The sequence below is a fragment of the Perognathus longimembris genome, chromosome 7 (assembly GCF_023159225.1).
Source record: "Perognathus longimembris pacificus isolate PPM17 chromosome 7, ASM2315922v1, whole genome shotgun sequence".
Taxonomy (NCBI): Eukaryota; Metazoa; Chordata; class Mammalia; order Rodentia; family Heteromyidae; genus Perognathus; species Perognathus longimembris.
The window spans coordinates 57,096,477-57,120,899 of NC_063167.1; the positions used below are offsets into that span (position 1 = coordinate 57,096,477).

Sequence of the window (24,423 nt, forward strand, 5' to 3'; positions counted from 1 at the left end):
ACTTCTACATGTTATCATATTTGTACAGCATATGTCAAACAACACAATATGTAAACAGTCCTGACACAAATGACAATATGTAAATGTTCATTTCCTCAAAACAAATAAAACTGAGATACATGTCACATTTAAAAATATAACAATCAGTCAAATACTAAAATTTTGGAAGCAATTTCATTTTCAATATATGGAACTCTTACTTTCAAGATTGTTTGTGGAAAAATGTAGAATTCTTTATTAGAGGAGGTTAAAAATACATCTAATCTGAGCCAAAAATCCTTAAAGGAAAATGTTGCTGCTGTTAGATGGAAAGAATTCTAGATTGTCAGTTTATTGTAGTCTATTTAAAGTAGTCCTTGGTAAGGTTAATGATGTTTTCTCGGTTTTATATAACTTAAATGCCAAGGATTCTGAGAATTAGAATCATAAAGGTCAACAAAAAGAAACTATGGAATAAAAGATTCTGTAATATAATGGAACAGAAAAGTTGAGAATCTAATCATGAAGGAGTATAATTAGTTGGAAATATATATAAATAAATGGGACATACATGCTGGATGTGTGTGGCTTTGATCTGTAATGCTACCTACTCAGGAAAGGTTAGGGAGACATCCGAGCTTGGTCAAAAAAGTCCATGAGACTAGCATCTACAATTAACCAACCAAAAAACCAGAAGGACAACTGTAGCTCAAGTGGTAAAGAGTGCCAGATTTTAGCTAAAGTGTCCAGGTGCTGAGTTAGTGCCCCACTACAAGCACAAACCAAAAATTGCATACTAGTATACTTGTAAATCAATAGATGAGACACTCTACCTGTAGTTTTGAATCTGTAGCTATGAAATGATGTAACTAGAAAGGAATAGATTGTGCTTACCGGCACAAAGAGAGGAGCACAATATTTCATCAGAAAAGAAATGGAAGAGGAGTATCAGAGGTAGAGCTTCTAAACAGAGGATCCAGGTTATGAGAAAGTATTGTGCATTGAAAAATGTGTGAAAATATCCTGGGGAAATATTGAATTGCCTGACAAATTGAGTTCATCAAACTTCAGTTAATGGCCTTATTTTTGTCTTTTCTTTTTTCTCTCTCTTGTGGAATACCAATGTTTGATTCAAGGAGCCCAGAGTATGTGTATGATCTTCATATCATTCCCTTAGTATCTATACACACATGTTCTGATCAGCCGAATCCTTTGCAATAAGATCCTCTCCTGTCGTCTAGATACTACTGAGAGTGAGGGTGGTGAGAACAGAGGGTGACAAAGAATGAAAATGGCCAAGATACTTTTGTGCATATGTGAAAATGGAATATAAGCCTTTTATTAACACACACGCAAACCATAGTGTAGTAAGAACTTCAAATATCCAGGTAATAACACATAGGAGGCAAATCGACATCCAGGGAAGAGAGAATGCCCGAGAGAGACTACAACACCTCAGATACCCATGCGGGACGTCCAGAATCATGAAGCGTACCCCACCCAGGGGGAGGTGTGCGATGTGGTGTTCTTGAGGCAAGTCAAAACTCTCAATATCTAGAAGGTTGAAGGAAAAGATGTTTTTCTCTTTCTGGGTAGGTGTCATCGGAGGAGGAACAGAGCTTGATGCTTTCACAGTCTTCTCAGTACTCTTTTTGCCCACGAAGCTTAGCTGCTTTCATTTGAGTGGCCCATTAGTCTTCCTTGGCTTCTCCATAGCTCAGTTAACCGTTCCCAAAGCGTTCCTGCAAGTTTTAGATAAGGCTGATGAAACATTGAAGACCTTCCCAATTCATGGTGTTGAAACCTGAGTTTTCCCATCTAAGGCTTTGACAGGCCCTGACTCCAGATTCAGCCCCTCCTTAGGAGCCTTACGGGCACCTGGTTGTCCATTTTCCTTGTCAACGAAGATCAGAGTAGCCATCCTGGATTTCAAATTGATGCCAATGGTCAAACTCCAAGACAATGCGAAGACTTTCTTGATAATGATTGAAGAAGGGGAAACGAAGATTGGAAAGGTGGGAAGTGATATGCCTAATTAAGGTATATTGTATGCATATATGTACAAATCAATTCTCCTTTTGTGCAACTAATTGATAACAATAAAAATGTAAAAGTAGAGGATTTTATCAAGAGTTTTCTTTCCTCAAAATAGAGCAAAGAAAAATCTCAAGAGGTCTGTAAATTGTGGACAGGTAAACATTTTTTAAAGTTATTTTTCTTTTTATTCATAAGACATTTTTGAAAGGCATAATATTTAGAACATTTGAGAACTATATTATTTGGTGCTCATGGACTCACAAATATATGCTGTTTCCTTTAGTCATTTGACAAACCACAAATATCAAAGGAGAAAATATGCCTAGTATAATCACTGTTTTCTGTTTTTCCCCAGAATTTAGCACAGTAGTATTTACTTGCACTTAGTGGCCATAAGCTAGAGCTTGTTAGAATCTGGTGTTTGCACAAAAACAGACCTGATGTAAATGGAACAGACTAAAAGACACAGAAATAAAACCATATAATTGCAGTTATCTGATATTTGATAAGAGAGTCAAAGATATACTGTGGGGAAAAGATAACCTCTTTAATAATTGGTGTTGGAAATACTGAGCAAATGCAGAAAACTAAAAATGGATCCCTTTTGGTCTCCATGCACAAATATCAACTCGAACTTGATCAAAGACATCAACCTCAGAACTGAAAATTTGAAATTGTTGCAAGAGGGAGTAGGAGAAACAATAGAACTTAAAGAAAAAGGCATAAACTTTTTTTTTTTGAAAATAGTACAGAAGCATAGCAGATAAGAAAGAGATTTGAGGGCTGGGGATATAGCCTAGTGGCAAGAGTGCCTGCCTCGGATACACGAGGCCCTAGGTTCGATTCCCCAGCACCACATATACAGCAAACGGCCAGAAGCGGCGCTGCGCTAGCCTTGAGCGGGAAGAAGCCAGGGACAGTGCTCGGGCCCTGAGTCCAAGGCCCAGGACTGGCCAAAAAAAAAAAAAAAAAAAAGAAAGAGATTTGACAAATGGGATTATATCAATATAAAAAAGTTTCTGCACTCCAGTGGACATAAATTAGTAAGACAGCCAACAACCTGGAAGATCTTTACCAGCTATACATGTGACAAAGGTCTTATATCTAAAATATATAAGGAGCTAATGAAACTAACCCCCAAGCTGGGTGCAGATGTCTCAGGCCTGTAATCCATGCTTCTCAGAAGTCTGAGACTTCAGGATCACACTTGGAAGCCAGCCCAGGTGGAAATATTTGTGAGTCTCTTATCTCCATTAAACTAGTCATAAAATGCCACAGGTGGCACTCTGCTTCCAGTGGTAGATTGCTAGACTTGAACACAAAGAGGCCGAGGGACAATGTCCAGGCCCTGAGTTCAAGTCCCGGCACAGGAAACAGAAAGAAAGAAAGAAAGAAAGAAAGAAAGAAAGAAAGAAAGAAAGAAAGAAAGAAAGAAAGAAAGAAAGAAAGAAAGAAAGAAAGAAAGAAAGAAGAAAGGAAGGAAGGAAGGAAGGAAAAAAGAAGAAAGAAAGAAAGAAAGAAAGAAAGAGAAGAGAAGAAAGGAAAGGGAAGGAAGGAAGGAAGGAAGGAAAGAAGGAAGGAAGGAGGAAGGAAGGAAGAAAGAAAGAAAGAAAGAAAGAAAGAAAGAAAGAAAGAAAGAAAGAAAGAAAGAAAGAAAGAAAGAAAGAAAGAAATTAGCCTCTCCCAATGCTAATATACCACTCAAAAGGCAATGGAGTTAAGGAGAGACTTTTCAGAAGTATAATAGCACAGGAACATATGGGCAGATACTCAGAATCCCTGGCCATAAAGGAAATTCAAATCAAAACAACTCTGACATTCCTTTTCACCCCAGTTAGATTGGGCAACATCTTAAATTTGAATAAGAATGTGGTGGTAAAGGAACCCTACTGCACTGTTCATAGGAGTGTAAAATAGCATAACCATTCTGGACAGCCTTCTGAAAGTTCCTTAATAAACAAAACAAACAAACAATAACAACAACAACAACCAAAAAAAACCTACCTAAATACAGATCTTCCCTAAGACCCAGCCATCCCACTCCTGGGCATCTGCCCAGAGCATCCAGGACATCACATGCCAGGATACAGTAAAGACAATTGCACATCCATTTTCATTGCTGCACTATTCCCAATAGCCAATTTGTGGAAACATCCGAGATGCCCTACAATAGATGAATGGATCCACAAAGAGCTATTAGAAAAAATAATATTATGCCATTTGTAGGGAAAAGGATGGACCGAGAACAAATGTTAAGTGAGGTAAGCAAAGCTCAGATACACAAATTGTACATGTTTTCATGTACAGTGGATCTAAAATATATGTGGATCTAAAATATAACAGAAAGTAATAAATCATACAGGACTCTCAGCAGTCAGACAAAGTGAGACCAAAGGTGGGTATTCTTAGAGGAGAAACACAAAGGCACAATGCCTATGTGCCTCTGATCATATAAAATAACATTTATCACAATGAACTCCAGTAAATGGAAACGAGAGAGTTGTTTTGTTTTGTTTGTTCATTTATCTGTTCTCCGGAGTGGGGCACAGAAATGGAAGAACAAAGGGTAAACAAATGAAACAGCAGTAGTACTTACTAGGCACTGGGTTAAAAATGAACTACTTGTATGTGAGAACAGGAGGGAAAATCTGGGAGAAACAAGGTGGGGTGACATTTTCCAAAAACAAATGTAGTAATTAAGTGATGTATGTGATTTTAACCACTGTGCAAATCATTTTTATAATAACAATAATAATAATAAGTAAATAAATAAAAATAATCTAGCACTTAAAGAGTTTAAAGGACATTTTCAAGTTTTGTCACTATAATGCTCTGCTCTCATCATTTGTACAGTTTTCCTATAAGAAGCCATGTTTATGAGGCAAGCGCTTTTTTTTTTCTTTTTCTTTTTTTTTTTTTTGGCCAATCCTGGTGCTTGGACTCAGGGCCTGAGCACTGCTCTGGCTTCTTTTTGCTCAAGGCTAGAAATCTACCACTTGAGCCACAGTGCCACTTCTACCTTTTTCTATATATGTGGTGCTGAGGAATCCAACTCAGGTCCTCATGTATACGAGGCGAGTGCTTTTACCACTAGGCCATATTCCCAGCCCAGAAACTATGTTTATAGCCATCTATATTCTTTAACCTCTAGTATATACTTTCAGTCTTAATAGATGACACATACATAGCTTCACCAGGATTAAATATCTGATTATGATTAGTGGAATCTATAAGGGAAAGAGCTTGAGTTGGGAAAAAAAATCAGTAAAGTAATATGGCAGATTAGTTCATCACATGACTATTTTGGGCAAACATTTATATATTCAACTGAGACCCAAAATTAATAAGTGCCTCAATGACAAAGACAAAATATAATGAAATCATTCTATTTCAATGTGATACTTGGTGTAAAATAAATGTGAAGCTTTTACTTTATTTTTAATTCACTAATGTAGTCAAAACTTGTTTTCTTCACGGTTCCAAATAATGGAAAAATATCCTTCTCTTGATATTCCATTTTTACTTAGTAATTGCCATGTCTAAACTTTGCTGGCTATCTGAAAGCTCACCACAATTTTCTCTATCACTTCCTAAAATGAATTGCAATAAAAAAAATTACAAATTGGAATACCTCCTTTCATATCAAGGTAATAGCTCTTCAAAGACCAGGGAGGACACTCCAAGTAAAAGTGGCTGGGTTATTCCCTTTCACAGCCTCCTGCTAATTTGAAAGAGCTAAGAGTCCAGTCTCTCTGTCTCTATCTCTGTCTCTGTCTCTGTCTCTCTCTCTGTTTCTCTCTCTCTGTTTCTCTCTCTATCTCTCTGTCTCTGTCTCTGTCTCTCTCTTTCTCTCTCTCTCTCTCTCTCTCACACACACACACACACACAGAGCTGTTTTCTTCTAAGTCAGTTCCTCCGAATTCACATCAAAAGACCCTTTAGTGAGTGTTTGATGTGCCACTGTGCTAATGATAGTTTTTGTTTTTGTTTTGTACAGTCCTTAAGAAATCCAGTTATTTGTTCCAATCCTTTAGTGAACAGATTATTTGATTTGGATGGGATGGTACTTGGGGCAGATAGACCTAGAGTGAATTTATTTGTGTTGAATCAATTTTAAAAAATTCTTGAAATCAAATGGTCCTTTTTCAGTGGATTTATTGGGTAAATGTGGGAGTGGGTAAGTGAATTATAATGCAGAGAAACAATCCGTGTTCCTAGGGCTTTGTCAGTAAAATTGGCTTCCCCCTGTCTTTCTTTCCACTCTTTTTACACACTGTCTTTCTGAATTGATTTTCTTAAGGAGAAAAATAATGACAACCTTGAATCCAAGAGATGTCTTTGTGATGATAACTTGATTTTTAAAAGCAAGAGGCAACTTAGGTATTCTGGTACTTTCCAAATGAGAACAGCTATTTATCAGCAGTTTTTGACCAATTATAAAATGAAATATGTCATTTTATTTAAACAATACTTTTACATAGCCTGGGACATACTTTGTAAAGGGCATTTTTTTTTAAAAACCTACAGAATAAGACACCTTGCAATATATCAAAATCCCCACTTCATAAATAATTAGAGAATGACCAGTCAGCATACAAATTGTAAATGTACTGTTTGTAAGCTGGATCTGTAACTCAACATTTAAAAATTTATTGAATCTCATATTATCCCCATTTTTTTTTGCAACCTAGTTTACTGTCCCTACTTCAAAACATATATGTAGGCATGTTTGGAATGGGTATATATTCAGACAAACTCATTAACTTCATTTTTACCTGTTAAGGATAAAACATAAGTTATGAAATTTAGTCTATAGGTGACTTACACAGCAATTCAAGGGAAAAATAACTTTTAATAAAATTTTGAGCCTATACTTGTTTTCCCAAGACACAATACAGTTATTTATAGTTTCACTGAAAAAGCTGGTGGTGAATTTTCAGTAATTCATGTAACTAGCTTTGTGCTTGAGAAGTCAACATTATATTCTAAAACCAGGTAAAATTCTGCCTCTGACAGCAATATTTTAAGGGAGAGTAAAATCTGCTTGAGAAATCCATAATTAAGCAATAACAGAGCTGGTATGAAGCCAATTGCAGTTTTGTATCATAAACGATTGTTTTTGTTTTTGTTTTTGTGTTTTACCATGACTACTAAGAAAGCTTTTTTTCTTCAAAGTTGTACAAACTCCAGGCATCTCACATCTGCTAAAATCTTCAATAAAGAGCTCTGTTAATGGATATGTGAGTTTCCTTCTTGGTTGGATGAAACAACTCTTAGCCTGTGGAGCCTGGGATATTCACAGGCATAATCCATTATTTGATTTTATGTATAAAGATAATTAACTTGGTCCTTGTACCTTTATTTAAAATATTATCCATTTACCACCAGTACAGTACGTGGTTTTTGTTGCCATCAAACTGAGAAGGTACTGGCTACCCAATACAATCTTGCAATCATTCATGCTCTTCCATTCATTGTACATCACTCAATCTGCAGAAGGTATTTCTTAGTTCTTCTTCAATACCAAGTTACAAAGAGAACCTCCTAGAACTAACCACTGTTTCTTAAAAAAATGTCTCTCCTTTTCTCCTTTCTCATAGAAAAAAAAAACTCTAGCAATATGCTTTTCTTCAATAGGCAAATGTCAGCTTTGATAACTGTATACCTCATTTTATAACTATTACTTTTCTTCATCAGTTTCCAAAATCTTACCTTCAAAATGTCCCCTAAAATCTCATGGCAGTGTTTAACTGTATTTATGAGATAGTCCTTAACATAACCTCTTCCTTTCTTCCAGAGTAAGAAAATTCCTTATTTTTAGCTATGCTTATAACAACCTAGAATAAAGACATTCCCCAAATTCACTTTGGATTTAAAATGAACAATGAGCTCTTCAAGCCAATGAGATTTAATCATAATTGTTTGGACATATTTCTCAGACTATCTGTTGAAGAAAAGGTCATTGTCTGTGTCAATCTTTCCTCCTTGATTTTGGCTGTAATGTGCACATAATAATTGGACTCTGACAATGGAGCACAATCTGGGAGCTATAGAATGTATAGCAACATAATTAGGAGTGTCAGTCCTTAAGATATTCTTAGAGCTACCTTACTCTATTACTAATATTATTATCTTCAAATCCTCTTTATGTGAGATTAAAAATGAAGAATAATTTTATTCCTATCAACTACATCTGCTAAAGGGAGCATATTGGAGAATAGATTCCCATCTAAATCAGTCATTTTAATCTAACATTGTGACATCTTTGTTCCTTCCTATTTTTTTTATATTTATTGTGAAAGTGATGTACAGAGTGGTTACAGTTTCATATGTTAGGCCTTGGGTACATTTCTTGTACTGTTTGTTACCTCCTCACTCATTTCCCCCTCCCCCTCTCCTTTCCCTCTCCCCTATGAATTGTTCTGTTGGTTCACACCAAAGGTTTTGCAAGTATTGCTTTTGGAGACTTTTGTCTTTTTATCCTGTGTCTCTCAATTTTTTTATTCCCTTTCACTTCCCTAGTTCTAATACCAGTATATATAGTATCCAGTGAATTCAGATGAGATACAGTGATAGCGGGAGTACAATAGAAGCTATGGTTTCACATGGCATGCTGAAAGTGATTACAACAGTGACATAACACTCGTTTCCGTAACATGGAGTTCATTTCACTTAGCATCATCTTATGTGTTCATAGGGGCAAATCTATTAGGCTCTTGTGATCCTCTACTGTGACTAGCCTAAATCTTTGCTAATTATTCCCTATGAGGGAGACCATAGAGTCCATGTTTCTTTGTGTCTGGCTCACTTCGCTTAGTATAATTTTTTCCAAGTCCTAAAAGAGACTTTAAAAAAAAATTTTTATTGTCAAACTGATATACAGAGCGGTTACAGTTTCATACGTTAGGCAATGGATACATTTCTTGTACTGTTTTTTTTTTTTTTTTTTTTTGCCAGTCCTGGGCCTTGGACTCAGGGCCTGAGCACTGTCCCTGGCTTCTTCCCGCTCAAGGCTAGCACTCTGCCACTTGAGCCACAGCGCCGCTTCTGGCCGTTTTCTGTATATGTGGTGCTGGGGAATCGGACCTAGGGCCTCGTGTATCCGAGGCAGGCACTCTTGCCACTAGGCTATATCCCCAGCCCTCTTGTACTGTTTGTTACCTCCTCCCTCATTCCCCCATCCCCAAACCCCCTTTCCCTTTCTCCCCATGAGTTGTTCAGTAGATTTACACTAAACAGTTTTGCAAGTATTGCTTTTGTAATCGTTTGTCTTTTTTACCCTGTGTCTCTCGATTGAGAATGGCAAAGAGGCATATGAAAAATGCTCACTGGCCATCACTGCCATAAAAGAAATGCAAATCAAAACAACATTGAGATTCCATCTCACCCCAGCAAGAATGTCCTATATCAAGAAAACTAACAATAATAAATGTTGGAGGGCATGTGGCCAAAAGGGAACCCTACTTCATTGTTGGTAGGAATGTAAACTGGTTCAGCCACTCTGGAAAGTTGTATCAGATTCCTAAGAAGGCTAAACATAGAGCTCCCCTATGACCCAGCAGCCCCACTTTTGGGCATCTACCCAAAAGAACACAAACAAGAACACATTAAAGCCACCAGCACAACAATATTCATCGCAGCACAATTTGTCATAGCTAAAATATGGAACCAACCCAGATGCCCCTCAGTAGACGAATGGAACAGAAAAATGTGGTAAATTGAACACAATGGAATTGTATGCCTCTATTAGAAAGAGTGGCATTGCCCTTCCTATTTTCTGTACATATTTGTATGTACATATTTGTGGCATTCTTTCATTTTCAACTCCAGAAAGTAATTAAAGTAATTAGTAATTGAATACAAACACATACAAACCTGAAATAGATCTTCTATAATTTTTTATTGTTGGGCTTTTCAAGTAGGATCAGTGTCAGTGTTATGATACATGTCTTCTTTTACAATTTTATCCATGTAGTTTTTGAATTCACTAACATATTCCCTAATGAACTTTCCAATGATTGGAATTCTACAAATTACCAAAACACAGTATGAAATGTGTATTTATAGTGTATTTTTTTCTGGAAAGATTATTATTTTTTAGCAATTACATCTGATTAGATCTATATATATATCTATATATATCTATATCTATCTATCTATCTATCTATCTATCTATCTATATATATATATAAATTTCCCAACTTATTCATTGCTTTATTCAAGTAAAAACAGTAACTATTGTGCTATCTTCTATGTACAAAATTGAATGTAATTCAGTACAGCTAAAAATAATATCCCTCCAAAAGGGCCGCACCATAAGATTTTGGAGATGAGATTCAAGAACTGGAATTTTTATTCTGAGAAAACACTCCCCAGGATGCAGTATTTGAAGAACTGTGAGAAAGGGACAATAGCTCCCTAACAATTGATAGTTTATAAATACAATGCACTTTGATCATTGTCACCCTCTTCAACATTCTTATCTACCTTCCACGCATCCCTTCTCTTGTGTTACTTAATTTTGTGGTATATGCAATGAATTTCTGACTGTATTCTCCCCACCTTGCTCCCTTCATTCATTTACCCTTCTTCCATTGGCCTCATTCTTCCTCTTGCACATATCCATTTCCTGATGTTGATTTTGTTAGACTTAGCCTATTCTTTCCAAAAGATTATACTATTTGTGCTTTTCATAGTCTGTTAGACTTCAGTTAACTTATTTATTACCACTTGCACACTTACCAATGTTTTGACTTATAGATTCACAGGTACATTCCACAATTCCTGAGGAAATTCTAGCATTGTAGTCATAAACTGGCTTGTTAAATGGCAGTCCTTTGTACAACTACATAAAGATAGTAAATTTAAAAAAAAACTTGAAATAAAAGACCTAAATGTTACCCAGAAAAAGAAAATTCTGTTTATGTATGTGTAAAATACATTAATGAAATCAAAGAAAAAATGAGAAGTGTATATACTTTAAAAAATAAGAATTTGTCAAAAATGTGTCACCATTTCATCACATATTTATTTAGGTCACTGAATAACTTTTATGCTAGTGAATTAAAATATTTTTAACAACTATTATCTCAAAAATAATGATTAGAAAAATAGCCATTCACATCCACATCCACACACAAATAGAAACATACAATTGCAAAGAATCTTGGCATTGTTTGGGGTTTTACTTTTCAGGTTTAAAGCTAAAAAGAAAGACAAGAAATCATATCTATTAGTACTTTTGGAGTAAAGGGTAGGTAAAAAAAAATGGGTCTGCATTCTTTCAAGAATTGGCCTTTATGTGTGTTAGTAAATTGATGATAGTTTATTCTCTAGGCAGATGTTAAAGATCTCATGGCACTGAAAGAAATAGTGTGAGTAATGCCAGTGTCAGGCCACACACTTAATAAAGTAACTCCTGATAGCATTATTAATGATTTAAGCATTCTTAGAGTGCCTCATCTCTTCAAGCACATTTGTTATAATGTCTAATTCTGTTTCTGTCCTGTGACTAAGCAGCTAATCATGGTCATTTTTTTTCAGTCAGTCACTTCTCACATTGTTCCATGTTGCCATGGGTATAAAAAAAACATCATGTAAAACACAATTCTCTTCAATAAACATTTTCTCTTTTTCCACTAAGAAACACTAGTTTATAGAAAAAGGCAGTTTAACTACAAAGGTTTTCAAGGGAGTGACAGTGACAAGATTAGAGTTTAGCTGTGCTGTATACCTCGTACATACTGGTTTAAAGTAGATGGACTTCAATTAGTGAATTTATTTTGGTCCCTTGTAATTTGTTACTGTTCTTTCAATTTATTATTGTTCTTGTAAAATTTTCCCCCAAAATCACATTGCAAAGGCATTATGAAGTACTTGCTGCCAGGCATATGTATTAAACATATTGTCTGTAAATACTCACAAACACATTACAGATTTGAAACTCACATCTTCATCGTTGATTGTGTTTATCTTTGTGATTGGAATTACATAGTAAAAAGAAAACAAGATGGAAGGCAAGCAGCATAGATGATACTGTATGTACATACTGCCAATTCCTTATGCTGGCATAGGAAAGCCTTGCTAGGCTTGCAGATTGCATCTAGGTAAGATATGACCTCTTCCTTTATCTTCCTTTATGAGCAATGTAAAATATCAAATACACTGGATTGTATCTTTTTCAACATTTTCAAAATTATTAATAGTTTTAGTGCTGTTGTTGGTTTACAGAAAAATTAGGCAAAAATAGATATTTTCTAGATATGCCCCCACACCTCCACACACCAGCAACCATACTAGCAATTAATAGCATCAATTTTCCTAGTTGGTAAATTATTAAGCCTACAACAATACATTATCCTCCAAACACGCTCCTAAATCCTCAATGTTCTGCCTCCCTATCACTTTTCAACACTTCACTACCCATCTCCCACCTCCACCTCCACCACTCATCCCCCTCCACCACTCATTCCCTTGCAATACCCATTCCTCTCAACATTTCTCCTTCTGAACCCCATATTTTGTTTCCATCTGTTAGTTGTACAGTAGGTTTCCTTTTCAGGTGTCCATATATGCAAGTAATATACCTTAATGAGGCTCATCCCCTACTAAATTACTCTCTAAGGTCCATCCTTCTCAAACCAATCTCAATAAGCTTCTCTGTTATATTTTAACATAAACTGTTTTGACCCTATTTGCCTTATTTTATCTTTGTCCTTTCCCACTAGTTGATACTCCACATACAGAACCCTCTTGTTTTCTTTCCTTCTTCTTTCTTTCTTTCTTTCTGTCTTTCTGTCTTCCTTCCTTCCTTCCTTCCTTCCTTCCTTCCTTCCTTCCTTCCTTCCTTCCTTCCTTCTTTCTTTCTTTCTTTCTTTCTTTCTTTCTTTCTTTCTTTCTTTCTTTCTTTCTTTCTTTCTTTCTTTCTTTCTTTCTTTCTTTCTTTCTTTCCTTCTTCTCCTCCTTCTAAAAACATTCTCACCTTAGCTACAAATCTGAATATATAGACTTTACTTCATTCCTCACTAATAAATACTTATTGTGTACTTATTTTTTTTTCTCAAGGCTAGCACTCTGCCACTTGAGCCACAGTGCCACCTCTGGCCGTTTTGTGTATATGTGGTGCTGAGGAATCGAATCCAGGGCTTCATGTATATGAGGCGAGCACTTTACCACTAGGCCATATTCCCAGCCCCTATTGTGTACTTATTATATATCTGTTACTGTTAAGCTAAATAAATTAGATTTTTTTCCCTTAGGGAACTTTGAAGCAATAATTAGGTGTATAGCTATGTATAAGATTAATTTTTACAATGCAGACTTGTACAATGCAGACTTGTACAATGCAATCATGTACAGCAACAACTGAAACTGACATGTATTGCTGATAAAAGTGGAAAATACCATAACTTTGGAAAACTCTATGAAGTAAAAATACATATAACATATGACCATCCAATATGAATTTATCCAAGAGAAATAATAAGCTTCTTTCCATAAAAAGATGAATGCATACAATTCTTAGAATTGTATTACTAATATGAAAATCTGGAAGCAACATAAATATTCTTCAGTTGGTGAGCAACTAAATCAATTGTGGCATGACATTCAAATGGGATACTTTTCATTATTGGTAAAGGACAAATTTCTGAAAGAAGAGATATGAACAATGCCAGGTACAAAATAAATCAGAATTGTGTAAAATTATAGAAGAAAAAAATATATAAGAAATCATGCTCAAAGCAGGGACACAAATTGTGAAATTCACTGCAAGAAAGCATAAGAAAATTTGCTTTATTCCTGAGTATTAGGGCAATGAGAGGCAGAAAATGTTTAGGAAGTGGAAGAAGATTGGAACTTGAATTCAAAGATTGATGGAAAAGGTGAGATTAGGGAACAACTGGAGAAACAAAGAAGTGCTACATAAGAAATGTATGTCATACTAAGAAGTTTACAGAGTCTGTAAAAAGCTACATTAGAAACACAAAGTAGTCTGTATCACTTCCACTATTGCATAACTTCCTTGTGACAAACTATATTATTTAAATGGCAGACATAAATTTTTACAAAGTTGTTCAATCCTCATCAATTTTAGAACTTTAGTTATTGAAAAAGTCCTGTACTATAGATAGAATTTCTTTATTTTTACCAGTATTTAGATAGTGTACAAAATTTTTAAGTCACTATTGTTAGCAATTATCTGGGGGTAATGAAGAAATATAAAGGGAACTTTGAGAATGATATCATAAGGTCTCTGTGAGAAAACATCATAACTAAACTTTCTAACTATAGTTAAATCTTTTCAACCACCCTTATATGGCCTATCAAGGGCAAAGTCATAGAATGTAACAAGGTGTGTGTGTGTGTGTGTGTGTGTGTGTGTGTGTGTGTGTGTGTGTGTGTGTTCATGAATCCAACTTCACAAGGATTATTGAAAGGATAATTTGCTCTAAGATGGAATGAGGAATAGGTTGTAAAAAGATCTGTAAGGTTCCTACCCAGGCAAATAAACCAAGCCCTAAACTCAAATATAATTTACTAAGACTTCCCCGATTTGGGGACAATGATTATATCCTCAAGACCAGTCTTAGGAAGGAATTTTATACTCCAAGCCCCTTACATTTATAAAAAAAAAAACTTATACTGAGGTAGACATAATTGGCACTCTTACTATAGAGACCATGTGCTTTTGCTGCCAAAAGCAAACTGATTTTGCTCTCAAATAACTAAAAGCAGGAGAACTTTGAATCTCTGCCTAAACTTTTTATATTTCTCTTTACTCTAAACCTTACTCCAAGTTCTTTTGAAATTTCCTTGGTTTTTCAAGCAAGATATGACTGATTACTATTTTATGACAGGAGATTAAATTCATTCCTAAGTACAAAAGTCCACTCCCAGATGAGGAAATTACCTATATGGATGCGACTATCCAAAGAATCATCTCTTGAGCTGTAGATTGTACCTCTCAAGACTCGACAGAAATAATAACCCTGAAATCAGGCATAACCAGAATTGATATGATTAGTCAAGCAAATGATATTTATAGCTAGGTCTCATGCTACATACCTTTTAAAACCTGTCTTTAATTCTTCCTTTGATTAAATATGGCACTGGTGTCATGTCATGCCATGCACTAAATTTCCTTTTTATTCCATAGTCCTTCCTAAATAACATTTCTTATCATTTTTTCCTTCAATTTTTTATGTTTATTTTTATTTTCAAGGCGATGTACAGAGGGGTTACAGATACATGTGAGGTAGTGAGTACATTTCTTGTCCAACTTGCTACCCCTTCCCTCATTTTTCTTCCACTTTTCCTCCTCCCTAAGCCAGCAACTCCCCCCACCCCCCGGAGTTGTATAGGTAGTTTACATCATATTGTTTTATACGTATTGCTTTTGAATTGCTTCACATTTTACCCTTTGTCTAAGCATTCAAATGTGCCCCTTTCTCTAATTCAGATAACCATATATAAAGTACCCAAGTTACCAGGAACAAACACAGGGGATAAGTCAAGAGAAGATAAATAGAAGAAAAGTGAAATAATTTCACATAGTACATTGAAAATAACAACATCAATGGTAAACAACTTGTTTCCATATTTTGCATGTTATTTTCCTTAACGTCATCTTATGTGATCATATGTACATAGCTACTAAATAATTGTGATCATCTGCTAGAACTATCCTAGACATATACTAATTATTACCAGTGAGGGAAGCTATACAGTCTATGATTTCTTCGCTCTAACACATTTCACTTAGTAGGATTTTTTTTCTAAATCTTTCCATTCTTTTATGAATGGGGCAATGCCATTCTTTCTGGTGAATGCATAGAAAATTTCAACCTGTGCCAAGGAATGCTACTATTTCTCCTTTTCCTTCCTGAAATGTTTTCAGGGTATCATGTCATTTGAAAAGAGAGAAAGAGTTTTATTTTATCTTTCCCTATTTGGGTCCTCTTTATATTTGCATCTTGCCTTATTGCTCTGGCTAGGAATTCTAGTACTATATTAAAGAGGAGTGGGAGAGTGACATCCTTGTCTCACTTCTGATTTTAAAGGAAATGACCTTAACTTTCTGCCATTAAGTATAATACTAGCTATAGGTTCACCATACACAGCCTTTACAATGTTAAGGAATGTGCCATGGATTCCAAGTTTCTCCGAAGCTTTCATCATAAGTGGGTGTTGAATCTTGTCAAATGCTTTTTCTTCATGTGGGGATGATCATGTGGTTCTTCTCCTTGCTCCTATTTATGTTATGGGTTAGATTAATTGACTTGCATATATTAAGCCAGCTTTGCATGGTGGAATAAATCCTGTTTGATCATAGTGTATAATTTTTTTTGATGAGTGGTTGAAGTCAATTGGACAGAATTAGTGTTTTTTTATTTTAAGTTTTTATTATCAAATTGAATTACCAAGAGGTTACACTTTCAATATTAGGCATTGGATACATTTCCTGTACGGTTTGTTACCTCGTCACGCATTCCCCTTCCCCTCTCTCCCTTTCCCTTCCCCCACGCATGAGTTGTTCAGTTCATTTACACCAAACAGTTTTGCAAGTAATGCTTTTGTAGTTGTTTGTCTTTTTATACCCTGTGTCTCTCGATTTTTGGTATTCCCTTTCAATTTCCTAGTCTTAATACCAGTATACACGGTTTCCAATATACTCAGATAAGATACAGAAATGGTGTAGGTACAACCACAGGAAGGTGATACAAGAAGATCATCAATAATAGCAGCTACAGCTACACAGAGCACGTTGAAAGTAGTTACAACTGTAATATAACAATTGTTTCCAAAACATGGAGTTCATTTCACTTAGCATCATCTTATGTGTTCATAAGGGTATAGTTATTGGGCTCTTGTGATCCTCTGCTGTGACTCGCCTAAACCTGTGCTAATTATTCCAATAAGGGAGACCATAGAGTCCATGTTTCTTTGGGTCTGGCTCACTTCACTTAGTATAGCTTTTTCCAAGTCCTTCCATTTCCTTATGAATGGGGCAATGTCATTCGTTCTGATAGAGGCATAAAATTCCATTGTGTATTTGTACAACATTTTCGTGATCCATTCATCTACTGAGGGGCATCTGGGTTGGTTTCAGATTCTAGCTATGACAAATTGTGCTGGGATGAATATTGTTGTGCTGGTGGCTTTACTGTGATTTTGTTAGTGGTCTTTTGGATAGATCCTCAAAAGTGGGCCTGCTGGGTCATAGGGAAGCTCTATGTTTAGCCTTCTGAGGAATCTCCATACCACTTGCTATAGTGGCTGAACCAGTTTACATTCCCACCAACAATGAAGTAGAGCTCCCTTTTGGCCACATCCCCTCCAAAAATTGTTATTGTTAGTTTTCTTGATATAGGACATTCTTACTGGGGTGAGATGGAATCTCAATGTCTTGATTTGCATTTCCTTTATGGCTAGTGATGTAGAGCACTTTTTCATATGTCTCTTGGCCATTCTCATTTCCTCATCAGAGAAGTCTCTTTGTAAGTCTTTAGCCCACTTGATGAGGGGGCTATTGGTTCTTTGTGGTTTTGTTTGGGAGGAAAGTAATTTTTTCAGTTCTGCATATATTTTAGATATGAGGCCTTTGTCCATTGAATGGCCTGTAAAGATCTTATCCCAATCTGTGGGCTTTCTGTTTATCTTACAAGCTATGTCCTTTGCCCTGCAGAATCTCTGCAGTTTGATGCAGTCCCATTTCTTCAACCTTTCTTTGATTTGTAGCCTTTCTGGGTTTTTGTTAAGGAAGTTCCGTCCTGAGCTAGGAGCCAAAGTGTTTCTCCTACTCCTTCCTTTAGTGTTTTTAGGGTGTCTGTTTTGATTTCCAGGTCTTTGATCCATTTGCAATTGATTTGGGTGCAGGGTGATATATAAGGATCTAGTTTTAGTTTGTTGCACGTGTTGAGCCAGTTTTGCCAGCACCATTTGTTAAAGAGGCTATCTTTCTTCCAGACTATTGTTTTAGCTAATTTATCAAAGATTAAGTAGGCATAGATCTGTGGGTTCATTTCTGGGTCTTCAATTCTGTTCCATTGGTCTTCAGGCCTGTTCTGGTACCAATACCAAGCTGTTTTTATTACTATAGCTTTATAATACAGCTTGAAATTGGGTATTGTAAATCCTCCAGCACTGTTCTTTCTGCTTAGGATTGTTCTTGCTATTCTAGGTCTTTTATTGTTCCATATGAATTTCTGGATTTCTTCTTCTATTTCATTAAAAAATTGTGTTGGAATATTAATTGGTATTGCATTGAATTTGTAGATAGCCTTTGGCAATACTGGTATTTTGATTATATTAATCCTCCTAATCCAGGAGCATGGGAGGTTTTTCCATTTCCTTAGTTCTGCCTTACTTTCATTTTTCATGTTTTTAAAGTTCTCATCATAGAGGTCTTTCACTTCTTTGGTTAAGGTTATTCCTAGGTATTTTATGTTTTTTTGAGGCTATTGCAAATGGAGTTACTTTCCTGATTTCAGCCTCGGTGTTCGGGTTGTTATCATAGAGAAAGGCCCTTGTTTTTGAGTGTTTATTTTATATCCTGAGACTTTGCCAAAGTTTTGGATCAGCTCTAGTAGCTTGGGGGTAGAGTCTATGTGGTTCTTTAGGTATAGGATCATGTCATCTGCGAAGAGAGAAAGTTTAACTTCATCTTGTCCTTTTTAGATCCCCTTTGTATTTTCTACTTGCCTAATGGCTCTGGCTAGGAATTCTAGTACTATGTTGAAGAGAAGAGGAAAGAGTAGACATCCCTGTCTTGTTACTGATTTTAAAGGGAATGGCATTAGTTTTTCACCATTTAGAGTTATGCTTGTTGTTGGTTTCTCATAAACTGCCTTGATTATATTCAGGAATGTTCCCTGGAGCCCCAGTTTTTCCAGGGCTTTTAGCATAAATGGGTGCTAGATTTTATCAAACGCGTTTTACGCATCCAGTGATATACCATGTGGTTCTTTACCTTGCTCCGGTTGATGTGGTGGATTACATTAATTGACTTGCGTATATTGAACCAACTTTACATCCCTGGGATGAATCCAGTTTGATCGTGGTGTATGATTTATTTGATGACCTGTTGAAGTCGATTGGCCAGAATTTTTTTGAGAATTTTTGCATCTATGTTCATTAGGGAAATTGGTCTATGGTCCTCTTTCCCTGCCTGGTTTTGGGATGAGGGTTATACTGGCTTCATAGAATGTGTCTAGTAGTGAACGTTCTCTTTCAATTTCATTGAAGAGTTTGAGAAATACTGGTGTGAGTTCTGTTTTGAAGGCCTTGTAGAATTCTGCTGTGAATCTGTCTGGACCTGGGCTTTTCTTGGATGGGAGATCACTTATTACTGTTTCTATTTCAATACTGGATATGGGTCTGTTTAGAAGGTTTATATATTCATGCCTGAATTTGGGGATATCAAGTTTTTCTAGGAAATTGTCCATTTCTTCCAGGTTCTCAAATTTGTTGGCATTAAGGTTTGCAAAATAGTCCCTTATTGTGTTCTGTGTTTTGGTTGTTTCTGTGGTGATGTTACCTGTTTCATCTCTTATCTTGTTTATTTGAGTGTGCTGCCTTTGTTTTTTGGTCAGGTTTTCTTTGGGTCTGTCTATCTTGTTGATTTTTTTCAAAGAGCCAACTCTTTGTTTTGTGATTCTTTCGATGTTTTGTTTTTTATCTCTAATTAATGTAATTCTAATTTGATTTTAATTTTTTACTTCCGTTTATTGACTTGGGGTTTGGCTTGTTGTTCTCTTTCAAGGAAATTAAGGTGCTTCCTTAAATTATTGAGTTGCTGTTTCTCCAGTTTGTTGGTGTATGCACTCAGAGATATAAATTTTCCTCTGAGTACTGCCTTTTCTGTGTCCCAATGGAGCTGGTACTGTGTCCTCATCTTGGTTGAATTCCATAAATTAATTTCTTCAGTGACCCACTGATGGTTCAGCAGTGTGTTGTTTAGTCTCCATGAATTGTAGGATTTTCTGTGGTGGCTGTTTGAATTGAACTCTAATTTTATTTCTTTGAGGTCTGAGAGAATGCAGGGAATAGTTTTGATACTTCTGAATTTGTACAGATTTTCTTTGTGCCCTAAGATGAGATCTATTTTGGAGAATGTTCCATGTGCTGCTGAGAAGAATGTGTATTCTGTTGTTGCTTGGTGGAATATTCTGTAGATGTCAGTTAAGTCTAGTAATTGTTTAGTTCTGCAATTGTTTAGTTCTGTTGTTTCCTTGTTCAGTTTTTGGCATGTTGATCTGTCCAGAGGAGACCGTGGAGTGTTAAAGTCCCCAACTCTCAATGTATTTGGGTCTATGTGTGTTTTTAGAGTCAGTAGTGTTTGTTTGATGAAGTTAAGTGCTCCTGTATTTTGGTGTTTAGATATTTAGGATGGTTATGTCTTCCTGTAGGAGAGATCCCTTTGCTAGTATGTAGCAACCTTCTTTTTCTAGTCTTACATTTTTTAATTTGAAGTCAATTTTTTCGGATACTGGTTTTGCAACGCCAGCCTGCTTATGGGGGCCATTTGCTTGATAGATTTGATTCCAGTCTTTCACTTTTAGAAGATGTTTACTTTTGCTGGATAGATGTGTCTGTTGGAGGCAGCAGAAAGATGGATCTTGATTTTTGATCCTACTTATTGGTCTATGTCATTTGATTGGAGAATTAAGTCCATTAATGTTGAGAGTTAGGATTGAGAGCTGATCATTTGTTCCTTTCATTATCACTATCTAGTTAAAAGCTGTGTCTTCCCATTTCTTGATCTGATATTCTGCTTTACTATTTAGGGTTCATTTCTCTGTCTGTGTTGGGATCTTGATGATTTTCTCTGTATAGTACATCTTTGACGATTTTCTGTAAAGCTGGTTTTGTGGAGATATATTGTTTCAGTTTTTCCTTACTGTGGAAGACTTTTATTTGACCTTCGGCTATGAATGGGAGTTTGGCCGGGTTCAGTATTCTTGGCTGGTAGTTATTTTTATTTAGGGTTTTGCATACCTCATTCCAGGCTCTCCTTGCTTTCATGGTCTCTGCTGAGAAGTCTGGGGTAATTCTGATTGTTTTTCCTTTATATGTGATTGTTTTCTTCTCCCTAACAGCTTTAAGGATTCTTTCCTTGAACTCTGTTGATTCTGTTTTGATCACAATGTGTTGGTGGGATGTCCTGGTCTGGTCTGGTCAGTTTGGGGTTCTAATGCTTTCTCCATAGTTCTAGGGAATATTCAGCTCCTAAGATTCGATCCTTTGCTTCAGCTAGTTGGGACTGTAGGCTAGCTACTTGATTTCGAATCCCTTTTCCTTCTTACTGGCCTTTCCTGATGATTTCCATGTCATCTCTTAGGTCTTGCATGGACTTCTTTACTTCATTAATTTTGTTTTGAGTGCTGTCTCTTAAATCTTTTACCTGGGTAGCTATCTTTTCATTTGACTCTTGAATTTCATTTATCTTTCTATTTGTCAAAGCCATGAAATCATCTATTACTTCATGGAAGGATTGCTGTATTGATTCAAACTTTTCAGTTAACATGTTTATCAGTAGACTTTGTAGAGCAGTTGAGAGTTTTCTTCTATGTCTTTGATTGACTGCTCTGCTTCCTGCTTGTTTTGAGTGGGAGATGAGACGCCATTGTTTGCCATCTTTCGTATGCTTCTTCTTCCCACTTGGATTGGGAATGCCAATCTACAAGCACTTGTGAGAACCGTTTAAGTCCCAAAGCAGACCTTAACAAGCACTGCTGTGTAAATCTTAGAAGGTCTCAATTTATACAGATACCTTATATACCTGTATATAGAATTAGTTTTGGTGTTCCTAAAGAATACAATTTCAATATAACAACCAATCCTGAGCCCTGCATTCAGTAGTTACTTTTTACTGTTACAACCCTATGAGCAATTCTTATTCTTATATTAAGTTCTTTATGGACTGGCTTTCTCTATGATCCCTTTAATTCACTTGGATTAAGCAGGGTTACCCTCTATCCAATAACCAGGAGACAATGGAATCTGGAGGTCCTGGAAGTAATTCAGGAGGATAAGTTAGAGGTAGCAAAGAGAAAAGAGTAAAATATATGGGGGTGGGGGTGATGATTTTGGTTTATTTTCAGTGATGTGGAACTGTGGAGAAGAGTAGTATCGGTAGAAAGAAGAAGGTTAAAATGATAGACAATGGAGAGTTATCAGTAAAGAGTGGAGGTGTTATTCATAGGAAAGTAATTTTTAAAGAAAGAGAATGCAAAGAGAGAAATAAAGAAAAAATACTGGAAGACAGATGCACAAAACAGAGAAAATTTATTTAAAAAAAACAAACAGAAAAATGAACAACAACAACAACAACAACAAAAAGCCTTGATAGAAGAAAAAGGTAAAAAGGGAAAACAAAAAAAAAAAACCAACGATGTTTCAGAAATTAAAATATAAAAATAAAAAAAAAGAAAGCTTAAAAAGTGTTTGAGGAAAAAAAATGGAGTCTTCTTTGTTTGGGTGGTCTTTCTACAGTCTCTGGTTTCCTTGCGATGGTCTGCAGTCTATTTTGCTGCTTGGCTAGTTTGACTTACTTTCAGTTCGCAGTGGGTAGATCTGCTCTGGCCCTTTTCTCCTGTTAGTGAAATCCTGGGTTTCTGTGGTTCCCACAGTTTGCAGGTAAGACTTGGGTGTCCACTGGAGATGGGGGGACTTGAACAGTCTTAGGAACTGTGGCTCCTCCTGTCTGCTGTGGGGCGGCTGCCTTTTATGCCTGGCTTTGAATAGCCTGTGGCATCAGCAGGGTGGGGCGCCTCTGGCTAGGTTTACTTGGCTGAGAGTTGCTTGCCTGGGGGAGGTGCCTTCCTCCTGGGCGGGACGGCATAGCTGGGTATGGAATTCAGCTCCGTTTTAGGCTGGGAATTGGGCTTCCTCTGTGATGTGACCCTTTATCTGTCTCAGGAACTGTTTGTTCTCCCGTCTGGCTGTTCCGTGCCGCCAGTAGCTGTTCGCAGCTTTCGCTTTTAATTTAGGAATTCTGGCAGGCAGGGCAGGGTACTTCTAGCTGAGCAGAGGCCCAGGACAAGCCCCATGCCTGGGCAGGGGTTGTTCTCCTGGACGGAGCTGGCTCTCACTGATTGGTGCCTCTTGACCTTTTCAAAGATGGCTGCTTTGTCCTCACTTTCCCCAGGCTGGCTTTAGTTCCCGTCTGGTCTGACCCTATGCCAGTGTCAAAGAGGGTGCTTTGCTCTGGTGGTGTGGGAAGGGCTGCCTTCCAGAAGCTGCTCTATGGGCACCAGTGAGAATGTCGTTGTGGGGTACTCACCCTTTCTCTGTGATTTCAGCCTGTACTTGCTCAGCCTACAATCCATGTCTGGAGGATTTCTCCCCGGTCTTGGTTGAGTGCTTTAGCTGCAGGGAGTGCGGGGCGCTGTGCTGGCGCTGGCACTGGCGTGGTGGCAGGACACTGCCTGGAGCTCAAATCTGTGTTTTCAGACAGCAAAGTTGATTTTTCCTTCCTGGCCAGAATCCCTGTACTATTATAAATTACTTTGGCTGTCTTTCTAGGAGTAAAAGCTTCTCTGGGATGGACAAACTGCGATGTTGGAGGGAGCTCAGCTAGGGCTCTGCTGCTCCGCTGTCTTCCCAGAACTCCAGAATTGGTTTTTGCATCAGTGTTCATCAAAGAAATGTGTTTATAGTTCCCTTTCTTTGATGAGTCCCTGACTGGGATGAAGATTATGCTGGTTTCATAGAATGACTTTGGTAGTAAATTTTTGCTTTCGATTTCATTGAAGAGTTTGAGGAGTATTTGGTGTGATTTCTGCTTAGAAGGCCTTATATAATTCAGCTGTGAGTCCATCTGGTCCTGGGCTTTTCTGGGATTGACGGTCTCTTATTGCCATTGCTATTTCATTACTTCATATAGGTCTATTTAGTTGAGTTAAAGCTAGTTTGAGCATAGCACTATTTGCAAGAAATTCATCCATGTTTTTTGAGATTTTCCAATTATTTAGTATAAAGGTTTGAGCTTGGGAAAATCCCAGTGTTGTGTGGCGGTAGCAGCAGGTGCATTGGCAGGAGAAGCAGCCCTAGCTCTGGGAGTCACTGGGGTGGGGGGGGAGTCTTTTTTTGGTGCTAATGTCAGCGGGATCAGCAACTTCTGGGGTTTCAGAACTTGGCAGTGAAGGGGGTGGCAGATACAGTGGCCCCAGTGATCCCACTTGTTAAGGTGGACCCCCCCACCCTCCGTGATGATTACTTTGGTGCCAGTGGCCACAATGGTAGTGGAGGTGGTGGTAGTGGCAGCATTGTGTGGTGAGGGTTTTGGCCAGCACAATGGCTCAGGCCAATCCCCTCAGTCTTACCAATTCCTTACTGATGATTAGGGAGTTGTGCTCTTGTGGCAGATGTCAATGCATTGGAGGGAAAAGCAGCGCTATTGCTCCA

General features: G+C 37.1%; 1 pseudogene; it reads right to left on the bottom strand.

Annotated features, from left to right (window-relative positions):
• Nucleotides 1–1,355: 1,355 nt before the first annotated feature.
• On the bottom strand, nucleotides 1,356–1,900 carry LOC125354337 (annotated as a pseudogene).
• Nucleotides 1,901–24,423: the final 22,523 nt, after the last annotated feature.